This window comes from Microtus oregoni, unplaced genomic scaffold (assembly GCF_018167655.1).
Source record: "Microtus oregoni isolate MIOR12 unplaced genomic scaffold, Mior012 000146F_ref0000122, whole genome shotgun sequence".
Classification (NCBI taxonomy): domain Eukaryota; kingdom Metazoa; phylum Chordata; class Mammalia; order Rodentia; family Cricetidae; genus Microtus; species Microtus oregoni.
In genome coordinates, this window is record NW_024544796.1 from 156,329 (window position 1) to 176,157 (window position 19,829).

A 19,829-nucleotide genomic window follows, 5' to 3' on the forward strand; every position below is an offset into this window, starting at 1 on the left:
TTCATTAGGGTAAAAATGAGGCCATCACTATATTTATAGTGTGTTCCTTGGTGATTTCTACGAATTGTCATCTATTCTACAGACTTCACATTGGATGGCAAGTTCTTAAATCACAACAGCTATCAGATAAAGCAGTAAGACAGTACTCTTTCCCAATTTTCAATAAATATGAAAATAAAAGTTCAATGACATCGTGAATTTTGCATGCAAATGGATGGAAATAGAAAACACTATCCTGAGTGAGGTAACCCAGACCCAAAAAGATGAACATGGGATATACTCACTCATAATTGGTTCTAGCCATAAATAAAGTACATTGAGCCTATAATTTGTGATCCCAGAGAAGCTAAATAAGAAAGTAAACCCAAAGCAAAACATATAGTCATCCGCCTGGATATGGGAAGTAGACAAGATTGCCGGGCAAAAACTTGGAACTTGGGGGTGAGATGGGATGGGGGTAAGGGGAAATGGGGTGAGAAAAGTGATAAGGGGAGGATGGGGGGAGCTTGGGGAAAGGGATGGTTGGGATAAAGGAAGGGTGGATATGGGAGCAGGGAAGTATATATTCTAATTAAGGGAGCCATCTTAGGGTTGGCTATTCTAGAGGGGCTCGCAGGTGTCCAGGGAGATGTCCACAGCTAGTATCTTGGGCAACTGAGGAGAGGGAACCTGAAATGACCCTATCCTATAGCCATACTGATGAATATCTTGCATATCACCATAGAACCTTCATCTGGAGATGGATGGAGATAGAGACAGAAACCCATATTGGAGCACCAGACTGAGCTCCCAAGGTCCAAATGAGAAGCAGAAGGAGGGAGAACATGAGCGAGGAAGTCAGGACCGCGAGGGGTGCACCCACCCACTGTGACAGTGGGGTTGATCTATTGGGAGGTCACCAAGGCCAGCTGGACTGGGACTGAATAAGCATGGGATGAAACCGGACTCTCTGAACATGGCGGACAAAGGAGGCTGATGAGAATCCAAGGACAATGGCACTGGGTTTTGATCCTACCGCATGTACTGGCTTTGTGGGAACCTAGCCTGTTTGGATGTTCACCTTCCTAGACCTGGATGGAGGGGGGAGGACCTTGGACTTCCCACAGGGCAGGGGATCAGGACTGCTCTTCAGACTGGAAAGGGAGGGAGAGGAGTGGGGGAGGGGGGAGCAGTGGGGGAGGGGGAGGGGAGAGGAGTGGGCAGAGAGGGAGGGAAATGGGAGGTGTGGAGGAGGCAGAAATTTTTTCAACAAAAAAATAAAAATAGAAAATAAAATGTAATAAAAAAACTGAATCACCATAGCTTGTTGAACTACATAGTACTATTATTCAAGCAATAAGTTTTATTATGTACCCTTGGAATTCTACTGAGACCTATGAAAAAATTGCTAATACAACATTAAAATTTAATGCATTGTGTGGTCTCCCCCCCAAAAAAAAGTGATTTTAAAAATAATGAGACAAAGAGACAGAAGTCAGTGACGAGAACAAATGAGACAAGCTTGTCCACACTAAGACACATACAGGTGACCTCAAGTCACCAACAACACAGGAACAGAAATCAACCGCTAACAAGAACAATGAAGGAGACAGAGACAGTCAAAGCTACAAGAAATATGTGCGAAGTGACAAGGCAATGAGAGAAAATAAGCTCCTAATGAGCGAATAAGCTTTGAGTTCTGCTCTGAAAGGGGACCTGACACTACCAAACAAGGTGCTTCTCCTTTGTTTTCCTGTAAGGTGAACACAAAATGTCATCAAAGGGAAAAAGCGTGAGCAAGGGAGTCTAGAAAGATAAACAGGTGTTTTTTTTTTTTTTAAAGTCTGTTTTTAACTCCTAGTCCTTTCTGATAGTCATAGCCTAGAGCTTGTCACTATGCTATGGCCATTCTTCATAGGGAGGTTGCCATTTAGCAATCTGTTAATCACTCATGTGATGGAATTGTTCCATGTGCCACTGACTTCTGCCAGGCAGGAAATGTTTGCCGGATTTTCCTTTTGGTGCAATATTGAATGATTTCTAAGTTAAAGCACCCATACCCCTGCCCTACTCTGATGGACTCTATCTTCTCACCAGTCCTCGTGATTGCAAGAAGGACAAAACTCTAAGTGGGAAGAATGTTGTTTCTCCAGCAATAATGGAGCCTGACAACGGTTCATTTCCTGTAAGGGTAGACTTGTCATCTCCCTTCCCCATCTTCATGGGATGGCCTTTCTCACAATGCATTTTCTTCTGCCATCAATATTCCAGGTCACAGACAGTAAGCACTGCTGGGGCAGATGCTGTAATGAAGTAGTTTCAATGTCTCTTTTAAGGCTCTGGGGTCTCCGACCTTAAGGTTGAACTGAACGCAAGAAGGCACTGTTACTATTTCATAAAACCGAAGTATCTTGCCCAACTAAGCTGATCCTTAGTGGGTTAAGGGGTCCACTGACATCCAAATTCGGTTTTCTTAGTGGCTAAGGGAAGTCATTTCAAACTGACATAGGAGGCAAGCAAAGAGAAGTTTCCAGCTGCTCAAAGTTCCCTTCCTGATAAACTGGGCAATCATTTTAGACTGTGGCTTAGGAAGGTGGTTGGTCTCTAACTTTAATAAGCCTTCCGCAGAAATTACCTTGGTCACTTGGGTGACCTGAGGGAGGGGTCAAAAGAATTTGCAGAGGCCAGTTTCCAGCAGGCAGGTAAATGGCTGGGATGCCCTACCTTTGCCGTGTCTCACTGCACCAACAGAGATTCACTGGCTGCTGTGGGGGAAGGAAATCAAACAAATTCATTTCACTGCACACTTCACAGAGGGAAAGCAGTAGCAGGGCACTCAAATGCACAGCAGCAGGTGGGAGCAGGAAAGGCAGCACTGAGTAAGTTGAATTGCATTGCGAATGGCACTAGGACCAGAAAATTGAAAGTCCCCACTGCCTTGCCTGAAACTGGCTAGTTAAAGGACAGTGCAATTAAAGGAAGGGTATAATCCCTCTGTGAGTGAATGAGTTTGGCCTTATCTTCATCACTGTCTCAGACCGTAACCTTGGAAAAGAGTGGGACACTAAACCCTGATCACAGCCAGAGCCTTGAATTTTGACCAAGTGGTTTAAAAATCGCACCAGGGATGAGATTAAATAGAAAGCACCAGTTCCCACTTCCCCTACAGCAACAGAACCAATTCAAAGGAACCGTAAGAAGAGCATGGAGGTTAGATTATGTTTGTAGGAAGACAGTGAAGGACAAATTGTGACTCCGTAAAGGAAAAAAAGAAAAATGAAACCCTGCTTCAGTTATCTTTGGCCAGGAGTGCTTCCTACAGCGCCCAGATGTGAGGCTAACTGTCATTGTTGATTAGCCCCATAGATGGGTAGAATGCAGTGCCCCATGTATATATGTTCTCAGTCTCGATGCCCACAAAATAGCATGAGAGGGACTTGATGACTCTGCCACCTTACAAAGCTTCAATGCAAGGTAAAGAAAATCTTTACAGCTTACCCTCATAAGATCATTTCAAGTTTTATGGGAAACTATATTTGGAGGAACCTGAGTTCTCAAGTCCTGGCCATGCCACTTCCTAGCTACAATGCCTTGGTGACAAGGTTTCCATGCTCTTGGCTTCATAGTTCCCATCTGTAAGACATAATTCTAAAGAATTCATTTCATAGGACTCTTGTGACGGTGAAAGGAGATAACAGATGCAACGTACTTAGCAGGGGTCATAAACTAGGACAATGGCAATTATTGCATTTATTATTGTTGTTGTTGTTGTATTGCTGCTGTTTGGTTTTGGGAGACAGGGTATTTCTGTGCAACAGTTCTGACTGTCTTAGAACTTGCTTTATAGACTGGGCTGGCTTCGAACTGACAGAGATCCTCCTGCCTCTGTCTCTTGAGTGCTGGGATTAAAGGCATGCGCCACCCCCACCACTCTATTTTTATTCTTGCTATTACTGTAACTCAGTAACAGCCAATACCAACAAATATTATAGGATAAGTCATGACTATGAACCCAGGCTTGGCAGGCAGACTTGAGGTTCCATATGTCCCCTACCACTCATTATCGCTTTTAGAAAAGGCACTTACCCAACTGCTTTATCTTAGCTTTTTTCCCCCTCTATGCCACTAGCTTTGCCTGCCTCACAACATTGTGAAGATGAACTAAGCTAGCATATGTGGAATGCTTAGAAATGGTACCTAGCACAGAGGAAGTGCTGTGTAAATATTAGCTACTATTATTAGTATTTCAGTAAACAGCCCGAGATCTTGGCTCACAGGTCCCATTGGTGCCTTCAGCACACAGCAGGTTCACAGTCTGTGTGACTAAATGTACTATCCCACAAAAAGCCCAAATCTTGTCACAGAAGTTTCAGCCCACAAATGAGGGCTTGAAATCACATCTGGTCATTAAGATTCCATCGGCAAAGGCATGAACATCACACTCCTTCAGAATCTGTCTCTCTGTCGTCTCCCATTTTCAAGTCACTAAGATACCATGCTTGCATCTGTCACAGAAGATTATGTTATGCCAACAGGACAATACAACAACAGACACAACGAGCTGTAGCATGTAAGAAAATGACAAATAAGTCCCAGAAATTTGAAAGGACAGTTTTCTGAAAAGAGAGCAAATATTACACTTTACTGCAAAATGAAAATTGCTTATAAACGGAAAGAACGAGAGATAGGGTTCTTTCATCCCAGCTTTGGCTCCTAGCCAATATGGGGGTGCTGAGAATTTATATGTATAGTCTCCATTTTACTTTCTCATAGTACCCAGTATTTGGAATCTGTACTATGGCACCCCATCAATACCCATCATTGTCCCCAAAGGACACTTTCTCTAGAATTCTCCCTCTCATCTGCCACCTATATTATTTCCAAACCCAAATTATTGCTGACTTGGTATATGACTCAAGACTGACAAACTTCAAGACATCATTCTTCTCAGAAGTATATTCTATATCTTGTTTCTAAATGTCTAAACATAAGCTATAACTATATCCTGCAAAAAAAAGTCTCTCTGAGAAAAAAATAAACAGGGACTTTTTGATGGATGGAGTAAAATAAAGGGACTAGATTTCGAAGAGACCTTTGATAGTGCTTATTGGATTTGCCTTTTGGCAAATATATTGACATTGTATGTTAATTCCTTCACTTCAAAAAGTGAAAGTAGGAATGGCCAAGCACTTTGTTTTCATTCTAATGAAAAAGCATATAACTGAGAAAATATAATTTTAGATAGCATGAGCAAGATGAAGAAACTTTGTTTAGCAAGGTAATAGGTAAGGTATATAGGGAGTATGATGATTAAGAATGTAAATAGTATAATAAAGTATGGTTTATTTGAGGTAATGCCAATTGACCTGAGATTTAAGATGAGAAGGAGATTGTGAGGCAGGCAGAAGGATCATAAAATAATGTCAAATTCAAGCACAAATTCAGAGACCATCTAAGGTGAATTAATTTAAAATTTTGAGGAACAGAAACAAACTGGGGGGGTGTAAATTACATGGAACTAGGCACAAAATGAAGAAATGAGAGGTTAAAATGGAGTCTTGAACAAGATATTATCATAGAGTTCTGTAAGCAAAGAGAAGATTTGAACATAAATCCAATGGGAACTCTTAGGAATACTTTTAAATAGAATTAACAATTTGGTTTATCTTCCTTAAAGAACAAATCAAACAATAAGGTATTGATGGGGAAGTGCAGCCAATCATATTTGGCTAGGGTGTGGCCGCCTGGGACAAGGAACAAAGGACCTGGGAATCCAGGTGCCCTCCCCTTGTTTTGCCTCTCTTGGCTACGCCAAGATGTGTGAGTTTCTCCGTTTTCCAATTATTAAATTATATTAGTTGTTTTTGAGCTGGTCTGGTTAATTCTAACTACCGGTCAACCACGCCCATCACTTGGTACCCAACATGGTAACTAATTTTTCTTAAAAACCTGAGAGGGTTTTTAAAAAGGGAGAGAGAGTTTAACACAGCTTTTTGCTGTTTGTATTGATGATGCGAGCAGGCCTGCTTTTCATCCCGCCAGGATCCCACAGGCTAGCTTAGCCCTGGAATAATTACACAGAAACTGTATTCATTTAAACACTGCCTGGCCCATTAGTTTCAGCCTCTTACTGGCTAACTCTCATATCTTGCTTTAACCCATTTTTAGTAATCTGTGTAGCACCACAAGGTGTGGCTTACCAGGAAAGATCCTAACTTGTGTCAGAATTGTGGCTTCTGTCTCAATTTCCTTTTTCCCAGCATTCTTTCCTGTCTACTCCACACACCTATGTTCTGACCTATCAGGCCAAGTAGTTTCTTTATTAATTAACCAATGAAAGCAACACATAGAAAGAAGACCCACCTATATCATTTCCCCTTTTCCTGTTTAAAAAAAGAAAGACTTTTATTTTAACATAGTAAAATTACATATAATAAAGCAGTTTTCAAGCAAGAATTACAGTTAAAATGTTTATATCTACTTTATCTTTTATCATAACTAAGGAAAACAATAACTATCTATATATTCTTCAACTCCATCAAAGACTCCAGAAGGATATAATATTACCTAAGTAAACAAGAAATAAGCAACTTCCAAACTCTAGAAATGACAGAGACATCTTGCTGCCTGGACAGTCACCCAAAGTTCTTTTGTACCGTTGGGACATCCATCTTCGGCCTACAGGCCCATAGTATCCAGCAGACATTTCCATGAAGCAGAAAATTCCAAAGACTGTTCAGTCACTTTCTTCTATGTCCTTCAGAATGCCTCACAGACTCTTTCATGAATCAGGAACCCTGAACGACCATCTCATCTTTGGGCAAGTTCAGCAGTCCTTTCTTTGTGGGTTCTTTGTGTTCAGTTTATGTATCAGTCCAGGCAAGAGCAGTTTCATGCTCAAATGGCTATCAAACTCCATAAGGAGCCTCTTTGATGCCCATCTTCCTCATGAAGTACCCGGTGCTGCCAACAGCAGACATGTCTCATTGTCATGAAAAACTCAAAGTTATTAAAACATTAAATGTCATATTTTGTAGTCTTTGAAAGATATTAAGAATGTCTATCTGAAATCTATGCACATCTAGAAAGTCTAACTAACATGACTACAAACTTGACTATTATAGATGATTATTCATTAACAACCTATATACATTACATTTTTAAATGAACTACACAATCACAATACCTTAATCAAGATTAAAAATATGCAGATACATATAATAAAATTGACCTTAAAATCCATACCAATGCAACTTTTTCATATCTATATTAAGGTATGAGACACAGGCAGGAGGCAGGGCAGAAGAATCTTCGAGAGTAATGTTAATATTAGTTCATGATTCAGTTTTCTTCTAAGAGAGAGTAGAGTAAAGGTTCTAGAAAAATATAACTCAGCTTTGAGTATTACCTTTAAAAATATTTTTACAACTTCCTATATATACATACGAAGAAATATATATATATATATATATATATATATATATATATATATATATCATAATGTACTTGGATCATACCCCTATTAGCCTCTTATCCCTTTCTGCTTACAATTTTCTTTCTTTCCTAGATACTCAAGGAAGTGTGGTGCCTCATGTGATCCTCCCCTCTCCACTATGGAATTCAGTCTTATGCAGGTCATGTGTAGGTAACTACAATGCTCTGTCATCATGGGTGTAACAACCATATCAGCTCCAGCTGAAAGCGTTCACAGCTCTCTTTCCCAAATTCCAGCTCATTCTTTTTTTTCAATATTTTCATGTCCTCTTCCATAATAAGCACTTGACTTTTGAGAGGTTGGTGCAGATGTTCTGTTTAGGACAGATCATTTAATGGTCACTTATTTTCAGCATTTTGACCATTTATGAGCCTCTGCATTAACTGCCTATTGCAAGAAGAAATGTCTCTAGGAATTGGTGAGATTGCTCAGTCGTTCACTGCACTTGCTGCTCTTGCATATACCCCAGGATCCAATGATTGCTTCTGGCCTCTGTAGGCACTGCACACTCATACATGCATGAATTCAAAACTTAGGCACACAAAATAAAAATAAGTAAATCTTCTTAAAAGAAAGATTCTTTGACTAAATTTGAGAGCCTCACTAACATGTGGATATAAATTAAACCATTTAGATAGCTGTGTGATTCCATGTCCACTTTAGCTTCACCTTTTTTTAGGCAAAGTAAAGTTAGTTTTTTAAAGCACTTGCTTTCTTAACTTTTATTTCTACTTCACATGTTCTTTCCAATGTCCTAAGTAACTTCCTACAAGGCACTCTTCTAGCCATTAATAAAACAACATTTTGAATCTTTTCTAATTATTTCATAGAAGACAGTATGTTTTCTGTTCTATGAAGACAAGTCTTTCACTAGTGTTGGTCATAGACCAGCTATGAGTGATGAAGGAGGCAAATTCTTGAACTCTACCCTAGAGGTGGCTGGCTCAGACCTGTTCAGGTGAAGTTTGTTGGGTTGGACCTACTCTGGCAGAGGTTGCTCCCTCAGGCCTGGTCTCACAGAGGTTGCTGGCTCAGACCTGCTTCTGTGAATGTCCCTGACTGAGGCCTGTTCCCATTGTGGTCACTGGCTCTGGCCTGCTCTGGCAGAGATTGCTGGCCATAATAGGATTTCTCAATTTCTAAAAGATTCCATACTAAAAAATCCTAGGAATTAGAATCAGTTTTGCTTGTCCATTAATGTCTAAGGAAATTTTGTCAGGGTTCTCTTCCAATAAACTCTTTGTATGTCATACCCACCTTGTGGCTACTCTTTAATGTACACTGGGTCAGTGTTATTTCATATTGCCTTGAATCATCTAACAATTTCTTGGTTGATTCAGTCACTTCCTCTATTATGTCTTGCTATCTGTTATAAGTTACTATCATGACTAGCACACACAATAAAACTCAGATATTGTCATTTTACTGATAAGAGACATGGTTAGGAGAGAACACAGCACCCCTATTCTGATATTTTCCAGGGTAGTCTAAAAATGAAAAAAGGGCCTATGAGATCAATATCCTGAATTTTTTCTCATTTATCTTTTTTATGACTTTTTTCTTTATATACACTAACACCAAGAAGTCAATCAGCATTACCATTCCTATTTCTAATCCCCTTCCTTACCATCACAGTGCTAACTAGAATCATTGATTTCTCATTCATCAAATAGTTTGAACTACTAAAGTCACAAATGATGGCACATGACTTTTAAATTCATACAAAGAAGAATAGAGCTTTTTAAAAATTCTAATTCAATGCTTCCTAAAATATTTAATGTGAAATTATATTAAAATAGCATAGGTTGGACCAAGTACAATATTACAGTATTTGACTAGCAATGGGTAAAGAAGTCCTTGGTTTGACCTACAGTACTGACAAAAAAGAATTATCATAGGTGAATCAGTTGTATGTAGTTTGCATGGAGAAGTACTCATTTAGCTAAACATTTTTCTCATTATTATTGAATTATCATGCTACATATATGTTAATTCTGGGTCTGTTTAAAAATAAAAATTCAAGGAAGAACACAATCTACAGAATTTTACTAGGTATTATAATAATTGCCTATTTTTCTACAAATGTACACTTGGATTTGATTTTTTTATAATAAAATAACACTGTAACATGCTCAGCAAACCAGTGATTTAAAGAAACCCCATGGTGAATCCTTCTGTAAAGTGAAAAAAAATCTCTTCATTTATTTGCTGCATAAATCCAAATTTTCATATTGGAGTTTACCTGCTGGGAAGAAATGTTCTCCCCATTGTCTGGGTCTTCTTGGCTAGACTTCTGTTCAATATGTGACCTTCTCACAAATCTGTGATTTACGTGGAGCTATTTAGAGAAGTAAACAAGTGGCATTGTGTGCTAAGTAGGGGTGATTAGATTGAAGGGCTGCCAGGAGCCAGCAGGACAAAAGATAAAAGGAGCTTAAGCCACTATGTAGAAGAAAATCAAAGTACAATGGAGGAGGTAAAAAACAAAAGATTCCATAGCACTGAGAACTGTACAGATTATATAAATATGTATATATATATATATATATATATATATAGTGAGAGGCCAAGACTTGAGATGTTCTTTATTTTCAAAATAAAGAAAAAATTAGCAGGTGAGACAGGGTCAATATATCCTTCAATGAAAAGGTGAGCTCAGGCAAGCTTATAGTCTGAGCTGAGAATGAAAGCAGAACTAGGAAACAAAAACCTGTTATATGCCTAAGAATAGTTGAACAATCCAAATAAAATCCAAATACCTAGTAATATAAAGCCTGAAACACTGGTATGTAAACACAATAAGTTGGTTGACACAAATAAGATCCCATAGGCAATGTACAGCACATCATAAATTGATAATCTTGGCATGCCTGTTTGTTTGACTTTCCTACTAATCCTAACTTATTTTCAATACAATACTCTCAAAATTCACAAAATGAAGCAGGGGGGATGGCTCAGTTAGTAAAGCTGATGACCTCAGTTCATACCCCTAGAACCCACATAAAGCTGAATGTTGTGGAGGCAACAAGATCCCTGGAAGTTCAGAGGCCATGTAGCCTGGCCTACATTGTGGCAAATAACAATAAATTTGTGTCTCAAAAAAGAACAACACCCATGTTCATCTTCTGACACCTGTATGTGCACAGTGATACATGAATACTTGTACTTATAAACATGAACATGCACAATCATCACACATCATACATTATACATACATATACACATATGTGTGTTATGTACACAAACAAATGGAAAAAGCCACAGAATAAAATAGTAAGCTATGATTCACTTTAGTATGAATTCAATTCTACAAATTATTTTTTGTGTACATTCTACCTGTCCAGAACTAAAGAGGACACAAAGAAAAATCAAACATAACCTCCCAACTTAGATGAGACGATAATCCATAAATTAAATAGTCTGTGCACAAATGACCTCAATCTGAAGAACAAGCCAAAATGCAATAGATTTCAAAGTCCCAGAAAAAAATCTACCAGTTATTTTTAATTAATCACAACAGTTCATCAGAAGAAGAATGCATAATTCATAGAATTTTAATTTTGTTAAATGACAAGATTATATATCAAACCAATCCATCTGAAAGACAGCTGGAGTCCAGTCTCACATTGTCAGGCATAGTCAAGATCAGGGGAATACATGAAGCAGAGAAAGGTATTAAAATAATCTGAAACACAAAAGCCAAACTATTCATCATTCACATCCAGGAGAAAAAAAGGGAGAAAACTAATACCTGGATTATTCAAGTATAGATCCCCCTTGAAAGGTTTCCCTGCCCCATATAATCATGGCATAGCAATAATCAAATATATGAATAGATACATAGGGATTTTTTTCTCAGTAATATTCTTGTGTTCCCATATATTTTACTAAGACTTAGTATCAGATGAGTTCTCCAAAAGAGATATATGGTTATGCTCTCTTGGCCAATCTTGGAAATTTTCTATATGATGTAGGATTCCCCCCTGTATGCTTTGAATACTTTGTTTAATAAAGAAACTGGCTTGGCCTGATAGGGTAGAACAGAGCTAGGCAGGCAAACTAAACTGAATGCTGGGAGAAAGTAGAGCAGAGTCAGGGAGAATCCATGGAGCCACTGCCAAGGACAGATATGTTGAAACTTTGCCGGTAAGACACTGCCACTTGGTAATACTCAGATTAATGAAGATGGGTTAAATTAATATGTAAGAGTTAGCCAATAAGAAGTTAAAGCTAATAGGCCAAGCAGTAATTTAAATAATATGGTTATTAAGTAATTATTTCGGGGCTAAGCAGCCAGGAACTAGCAAGTGACCTACTACAACAAATTGGCATGAGAATGTGGCCAACTAAATCCACATGAAACCTGAGACAGCTTAAAAAGGAATCTTAGATACAAAAGAACAAAGTTAAGAATGGTTTGTTACCAGCATTTTCTTGGGTGTGTTCTTTTTGCTAGAAGCAAACAGAAGCACTGCTCCTTTAAGAGAGATTTTATTGATTCAGTGGTAGCAGAAAAAAAAATGCCTAAACTGTTTTGAAACTGCAGCTTCCTGAGTTGTGCTCCTGGCACAAACTCTGACGAGGTCTGGCTATGGAGCATTTAAATGGGGTTTTGTGAACAGAATGCTACAACTTGCTTAATGGCAACATAGACCCATTGTGTGCCTAAAAATGGGGCAATGTATATGGCTCTTGGAGGCAGTGAACAGCTCCAATCTGCCATGCTATACTGGGTGGGGCAAGCAGCCAGTGCCACATTTCCCCTAGCAGTGGTGCAGCTTAGGGTTTTAAGAAGCACTTAGCATTTTAAGAAATGCTCCTAGACAGAAAAGAATTACAGATACCTAATAGGTCAGATTCAGACACAAAAGAACTCTAAAAGAGTTACATTGTTGGATAAATGTACATAGGCTTGGGAGAAAGAAGAAAAAGAGAATAAAGAGTTAAAAAAGAAATAAATTGTTAAAAAATAAAACTAAGTCTTTAAAGAGACAGAGTATAGATAGTCATAGATTAAAGGAGTAAAGACAATAAATATTAAAAAGTAATATATTTTGAAAAAATAAGCCATGTAAAGATGGAGAATACACAGAGTCTAGACTATGTATATTGTGATTTTGAATTTTTCGACTGTGAGGGAACTAAGTAACCAACATATTTATCTTGTTATAAATTATCCAGGATAATTATTGAATTATCCTGAATTCAAAATATGGGTCTAAGTATATGTTGCTTTGGAGAAGAGGTTCTTCTTTGTTTCCACAGAGGATGAGAACCTGTGGGTTGATTCTAAGCTAATGTGGTTTGATGGACCACATTAAAGGTTGCCTTGAACACCCCTCAATAATTACCTCACCAAATAAACAGTAGAAAGCAGTTTTGAGAAAACTATGCCCATATTCCCAAATATTGTTTATAAATGTTTGTTTATATTTAAAGGGGAATACGCTATAGAAATTGGAATTGGAATAGATCTTGGTCTATGGATACAAATTTAAGGTCAATTTTGTTATATGTATATTTCTGCTCTTGAGTAAGGTATTGTGTTTGTGCAGCTCATTTAAAAATGTAATGTCTAATTAAGAAATATAGGTTAATATATAATAATCTATAATATCCAAGCTTGTTGTCATGTTAGTTAGATTTTGTAAATGGACAGATATGCATTTCAGATAGATAAGCATTCTTCAAACCTTTCAAAGACTACAGAATATGGCATTTAAAATGCTCAAGAACTTATAATTTTTCATGACAGTGAGTCATGTCTGCTCCTGGCAGCACCAAGCTACTTTAAGAGGAAGATGGGCATCAAAGAGCCTCCTCATAGAGTTACCTAGACATTTGAGCAAGAAACTGCTCTTTCCTGGACTGCTTGATGAACTGGATGTGCAGACCCCACAGAGAAATGACTGCTGTACTTGTCTAACGGTGAGATGGTTCTTCAGGGTTCCTGATTAATGAAAGAATAGAAAGAGTCTGCTAGATATTCTGCAGGGCACAGAAGAAGTTGACTTACAAACTGCCAATATAGGCAGAACAATCTTTGAAATTTCCTGCTTCCTGGAAAAGTCTGTTGGATACTATGGGCCTGTAGACTGAAGATGAATGCCCCAACAGTACAGAAAAACTTTGGGTAACTGTCCAGGCAGTGAGATGTCTCTGTCAGTTCTAGAGTTTTGAAAGTTGTTTACAATGAACCTATTGCTTACTTAGGTAATATTATATCCTTCTGGAGTCTTTGATGGAGTTGAAGAATTGATAGTTATAGTTTTCCTTAGTTATGATAAAAGATAAAGTAGATATGTAATTATAATATGTTAAAGTTAAAAACCTTCCTTTTTATTTAAACAGAAAAGGGGAGGTGATGTGGGATTCCACTTTGTATGCTGTAAATATCATTGGCTAAAAAGAAACTGCCTTGGCCTCAAAAAGTAGAACAGAGCTAGGCAGGGAAAACTAAACTGAATGCTGGGAGAAAGAAAGGCAGAGTCAGGGAGAAACCATGGAGCCCTGTTGGAGATGTTGGACACAGCCATGTGGTGATACACAGATTACTAGAAATGGGTTAAATTAAGATGTAAGAGTTAGCAAATAAGAAGCTAGAGCTAATGGGCAAAGCAGTGATTTAAATAATATAGTTTCTGTGTGATTATTTTGGGGCTGAGAAGCCAGATTTTCTGATGAGGCTTGAGGGATATAGTGATTAAACGTGGATTTAACAGTGTTACCAGCTGTGTAAAATTTAATATTATGCCTATTTCACAGAATAATAATATTAGGTTCTCCCATAATGACTATGATTTTATAGGATTTTGGCTATATTAACAGCGCTGGATATGAGTTCCATCTCAAGATACAGGCATTAGATCCAATCAGAAAGTAATTTGCTACCCATGCTAGTATTGTACACAGCCAGTAACACTGATGATTACTTTTCTCTTTGAGTTGGGTGCAAAGCACCTTTCAGTACTATGAATATAGCCAGTAGGGATGAAGCTTTCAGGTAAGTACCATTTTGATTTCCCTGTGTTCTATCATTCAAATAAGCAGTGGTTATAGAGGCTAGCCAATAGAATTGGCAACAGCATATTTGGAGGTGGTCTATGGGACCTCATTGGCCAATAACTCAAAAAGAAGTGACCCATTCCTGGGTTCTGGACTTATTTGCTAGAATGTAGAATCTAGTTGGGGTATTGCCTCCCTGTAATAGGATAATTTTATATAAACTCTTCATATGTGTGTATATTTTAGGAAGTGTCAACATTAGTAGATACGTATATGGCTTTTTCAAAAAATCTATTGTTAGTTATCCCTCCTACTCTTTCCTCTTCCATTTTGCCTTCTTATGCTCATATTTTTAAAATATGTCCTTAAAGGTCTCTGGATTTCTTCAATATTTGTTGTCATGTCTCCAGTTTCATCTCTAATTATATTTATTTAGATTCACTTTATCTGTTTTTAGGTTAATTTGGCTAAAAATTTGTTAATCCTGTTAAATCGTATGAAAAACCAACTCTTTATTTCATTGGTTCTCTGAATTTTTCTCATTTCTATTTTATTAATTTCAGCCCTGATTTTGAATATCTCATCAAATTTGGGGGATTGTTTATTCTTTTGTTGCCATGGTTGTCAAATACATCATTAAGTCATTAACTTGATATTTCTCAGGTTTTGTGATAGAGGCACTTACTGCTATAAACATCCCTGTTAAGTTCTCCCTTCATTATGTTTCTCATATCTTAGCATATGATATTTTCATTTTCATTCACTTCTAGGAATTTTAGATCTTTCTTCTTAATTTTACCTTTAATGATTATCATTCAAAATTGTGTTTTCTACTTCCTATAAGGTTGTATAAGTTTCATAGTTTCTGTTGCTGCTAATAGACAGACTTACTCAATAATGGCGAGAAAGAAGGCACTATGTTATTTCAATTTTACTGTATTTGTTGAAACTTGCTTTGTAGCCTAATATGAGATTGCTTTTCGCTAAAGCTTCCTGTTCTGCTGAAAACAATATAGAAGCAGTATTTAAAATCCCCCCATTAAAAAAAAAAGAGTTCTGGGCCAGAAAGATTAAGTGCAGAATTCTATCAGAGTCTATCAGACTCTCAAAAAATAATTAACATGAATACTTCTATTACTCTATAGAACAGAAAAAGAAGAAACATTTATAAATTCTATTTCCAAAAACATTAGTAACATGATACCCCCCAAAAGGCCCAGCAAATCAAGAAAACTATGGCAATCTATTTGATAAACGTGTATTGGGAAGCACTGTTCCAACCTCAATCCTCCCATTCCAGACCCCACCCCTGAGAGAGACTGCCAAAGTTCAACTCCTTCCCAGAGCTGATCAAGACCTTGCCTACAGGGTATTTGAGTCCCAGCCCAGCTACATGATTTTCTTTCCTGCCTTTCTGAGAGTCAACCAAGAGTTGCTTTGTTCTATTTATTAAACCCGAACTTGTTTTATTACATCAGTGGAGGATACCCAATAACTGGAGATAAAACATTTATCAACATGAACAAAAATATTCTCAACAAATTACTTTCAAACTGATTTCAAGAACACATCCAAAACATAATCCACTATGATCAAATAATCTTCATACCAGAGATACAGAAATGCTTCAACATACATAAATGTAATAATCTGATTAGAAACAAAGAATACACCTTAATGATAAAAGTTATGAAGAATCTTGGAGTAAAGGGGGCATATTTCAACATAATAAAGGCAATATACAGCAATTCTACAGCTAACAATCTGCTAAGAAAGAAAAACTCAAAGCATTTCCACAAAAATCAGGAAGACAATGATGTCCAATCTCAACAGTCCAGTTCAAAATACTTGAAGTCTTAGAGCAATATGACAAGTGAAAGAGATAAAGGGGATTCAAACAGGAAAAGAAGTCAAAATACCTTCTATTTATAACACACACACACACACACACACACACACCCTAAAGATTCCACCAGATAACTCCTAAAGCTGATAAACACATTAAAAAAAATACCACGCTACAAAACCACACAAAAAAAAAATCAATAGAGTTCTTACACCCAAATGACTGAGAAAGAAATCCCCAGTACTTCATCAACAGAATTTGCTATGGAAGTTCTCCAATTCCAACACTAGAGAGTGAAGAGATAGGCGGCATAACAACCAGGCTAGCTTAATATGAAACAGCAAATTTTAATGAAGGAACAGCTTACAACACCAGGGATCCAGCGATGAGCAGGAGATACAAAAAAGAGAGGCTGTCGGGGCTCATGCCACCAAATTTATTTGTAAACATTAGCCCGAGGCGAACACGCCCCCCCATTGGGCGGAGTTTCCCCTACAAGATATTATACAAAATGAGTAGGAAGCTAAGAAGAAAAAGACTGAAACTTCATTTGAGTCATATAAGAATATTTGAAAAATCAACTGCCTCTTCACCCAAACTGTAAGTGTAAAAGTCCATTGACCTGAAAGAAATAGTTTATTCTAATTGTGAATTCTCTTTCATCTGTCATTTTGGCATTTGGAAAAGAAAAGAAATAGAGATTCTCATTCTGTTTTTCTTTGAGCATGTCTCTATGAGCCTGGGAAAGAAAATCTCAGAGGAAATGCTGAGAACAAAGTAACTTACCTAAAAAATAGAGGGGCTCACAGGTGTCCAGGGAGATGTTCCCTGCTAGTTCCTTGGGCAACTGAGGAGAGGGAACCTGAAATGACCCTATCCTATAGCCATACTGATAAATATCTTGCATATCACCATAGAACCTTCATCTGGCTATGGATGGAGATAGAGACTCTCTGGACATGGCGGACAATGAAGGCTGATGAGAAGCCAAGGACAATGGCACTGGGTTTTGATCCTACTGCATGAACTGGCTTTGTGGGAACCTAGCCTGTTTGGATGCTCACCTTCCTGGACTTGGATGGAGGGGGGAGGGCCTTGGACTTCCCACAGGGCAGGGAATCTGGACTGATCTTCATTCTCGAGAGGGAGGGGGAATGGAGTGGAGGAGGGGGAGAGGAGCGGGGGAGGGGGAGCGAAATGGGAGGCGGGGAGGAGGCGGAAATTTTTTCAATAAAAAAATAAATAAATAAAAATAAAATAAAAAAATACCTGGGTCTTAGCATTGGCCTATCATTTATCTCTCTAAATTACTCTCCCATTTCTCTCTGTTTGAGTATATATGCCTTCTCTTTAGTTTTTGGAAGACCTTTGCATCTTTTTCTTCATCTTCCAGAAAAAATATCATCTCTTGATAAAACAAAGATCCTATTTTTCAATGTATGCTATCTTATTGTTAGGGTGGTCTTAAAAATTTCTCCCTAGGACAGGTTTTCAATGACTTTCCAGTTATGCAACATGCTGCCTAACCAGCTCAGTGTCAAGCACAGAGTCAGCCTACTAAACATACAGAGGAAGCATTGCTTTTCTGTTTCCTAAAACCAGACCCTCTCTCCAAAACAATGTTTGTGAAAGTGTTCTCTGTCCCACCATAGGAGTTCATTGAAGATTATATATATATATATATATATATATATATATATATATATATATATATTTTTTTTTTTTTTTTTCAAAGTCTAGGCTGGCCTGAACTTGTGATCCTCCTACCTTTGCCTCCTTCATAAAATCTTACTGGCATGCACCATCACAACCAGCAAGAATATGTATATTGATAAATAGAAGTTGACTGATATTTACAATAGCCTATAGTATATTAATAACACAAAGGGAATGATTTTATTTGATCAATTTTAGCAAATAGGGCTTAGTGGTGGAGCATTTTCCTACTGGTTTTGAACTCTTGCACTAGAAAAAAAGATAAAAAAAATTAGGGACAGAAAATGGCTTAGAAGGTAAAGGCACTTTCCATGAAGGCTGCCAGCCTGATAGAGCCCTTATTCCCCTCTGGAATCTCTAAGTTGGTTCTCTTCTGAAAACACTTCTCTCAGCAGTCTTGCCTTCTCAAGATTCTACCACAGCGGCCCGTTATGCTCTGTTTGTAGCACTCTAGGGCGTTGGTACACCAGAACTGATTATCTTCTACATTCGTTCTCCGAACTAGGTCCGAAGACCTATGGAGCACACAGCTCATCACAGCAATGAATCAGTACCAGTTTCCTATTTTAGTCATTTGTCTCTTTCCTGTAACAAACTATTTGACAAAAACAACTCGAAGGGTTTAATCTGGCTCACAATTTGAGGAGACAATCCATTGTGGAAGAGAAGTCAGAGCTGCAGGAGCTTGTGGCAGATTATTACATTGCATTCAAAATAAAGAAGCCGAGAACAAAGAGTTACGCTCAGCTTGCTTTCCTCTGTCTATTCAGTCTGAGACCCCATTCCACAGTGCCTACATTTGTGATTGGACTTCCTACCTCGATCAATCTCACTTACATTATCCCTCACAGACATTCTCAGAGACTGTTACCATTGCACTTCTTAATCTTAACAAATTAACAATCAAGATTAACCTTTTCACCAAATTAAATACATTAGCAAAGAGGTTTACAATTTGACAGAAGCATCCCATTAATACTAGCTCACAATATTGGAAACTCATATTAAGATTTAGAGTGTATCCACAGAAGGCTATCAGAGACTTTGAGTAAAGTGTAGTTGTGGCTTCAATGAAGTCCTTTGAACTCCGATCTACTAGTCTTCCAAAGACATGAATCAAAAAACAGAATTAGATCACTGGTAGCAAACAGAAGAAGAACATTTAATATTCCATTGCATTTTCAGAGTTTTAACAATGTTGATAAGTGTCACCAGGTTTATCCTGCCTTAGTACCATCTACTCTAAAGGGCTCAAGGGAAATGAGCAGTTCATCACCCAAAGGTTGCCTCCCTAAGGAGATGTAAGAAGAAGCAACTAAATATATGTATATATGTATATGAATGATACTTGTATTATTTTTGAATTATCTATATTTTTTAAATGCAATGCCTTCTAGTAAAAGAATGAATGAGCCTTTGAAAAATAATAAGTTAAGCTAAGAGTGAACATAAACAGTGCTAGAATTATTATTAAAGGAAGCAAATATATGCAGATGGTCTGACAAATGGTAAGTAGAGGGAGGTGTTAGCAGCCTGCAGTGACTTGGAAGTCAGCAAACAAGGAAAGGGCTAATTGGAAAGGGGCCATTTCAAGGATTTACTCAGCTGGCAGGAAGCCACAAAACATGGCACTAACCTCAGTTTTTGTTCCTTCTGATCACATTCACTGGGTGGGTAGAAATTAGAGAATGGATAAACTGTTTCTGTTCAACTAAATTAGAAGAGACAAGACATGAAGCTCCAGGTAGGGGCTGCTAAACACTTTCTTTAAACAGTCAGGCAGGAAAG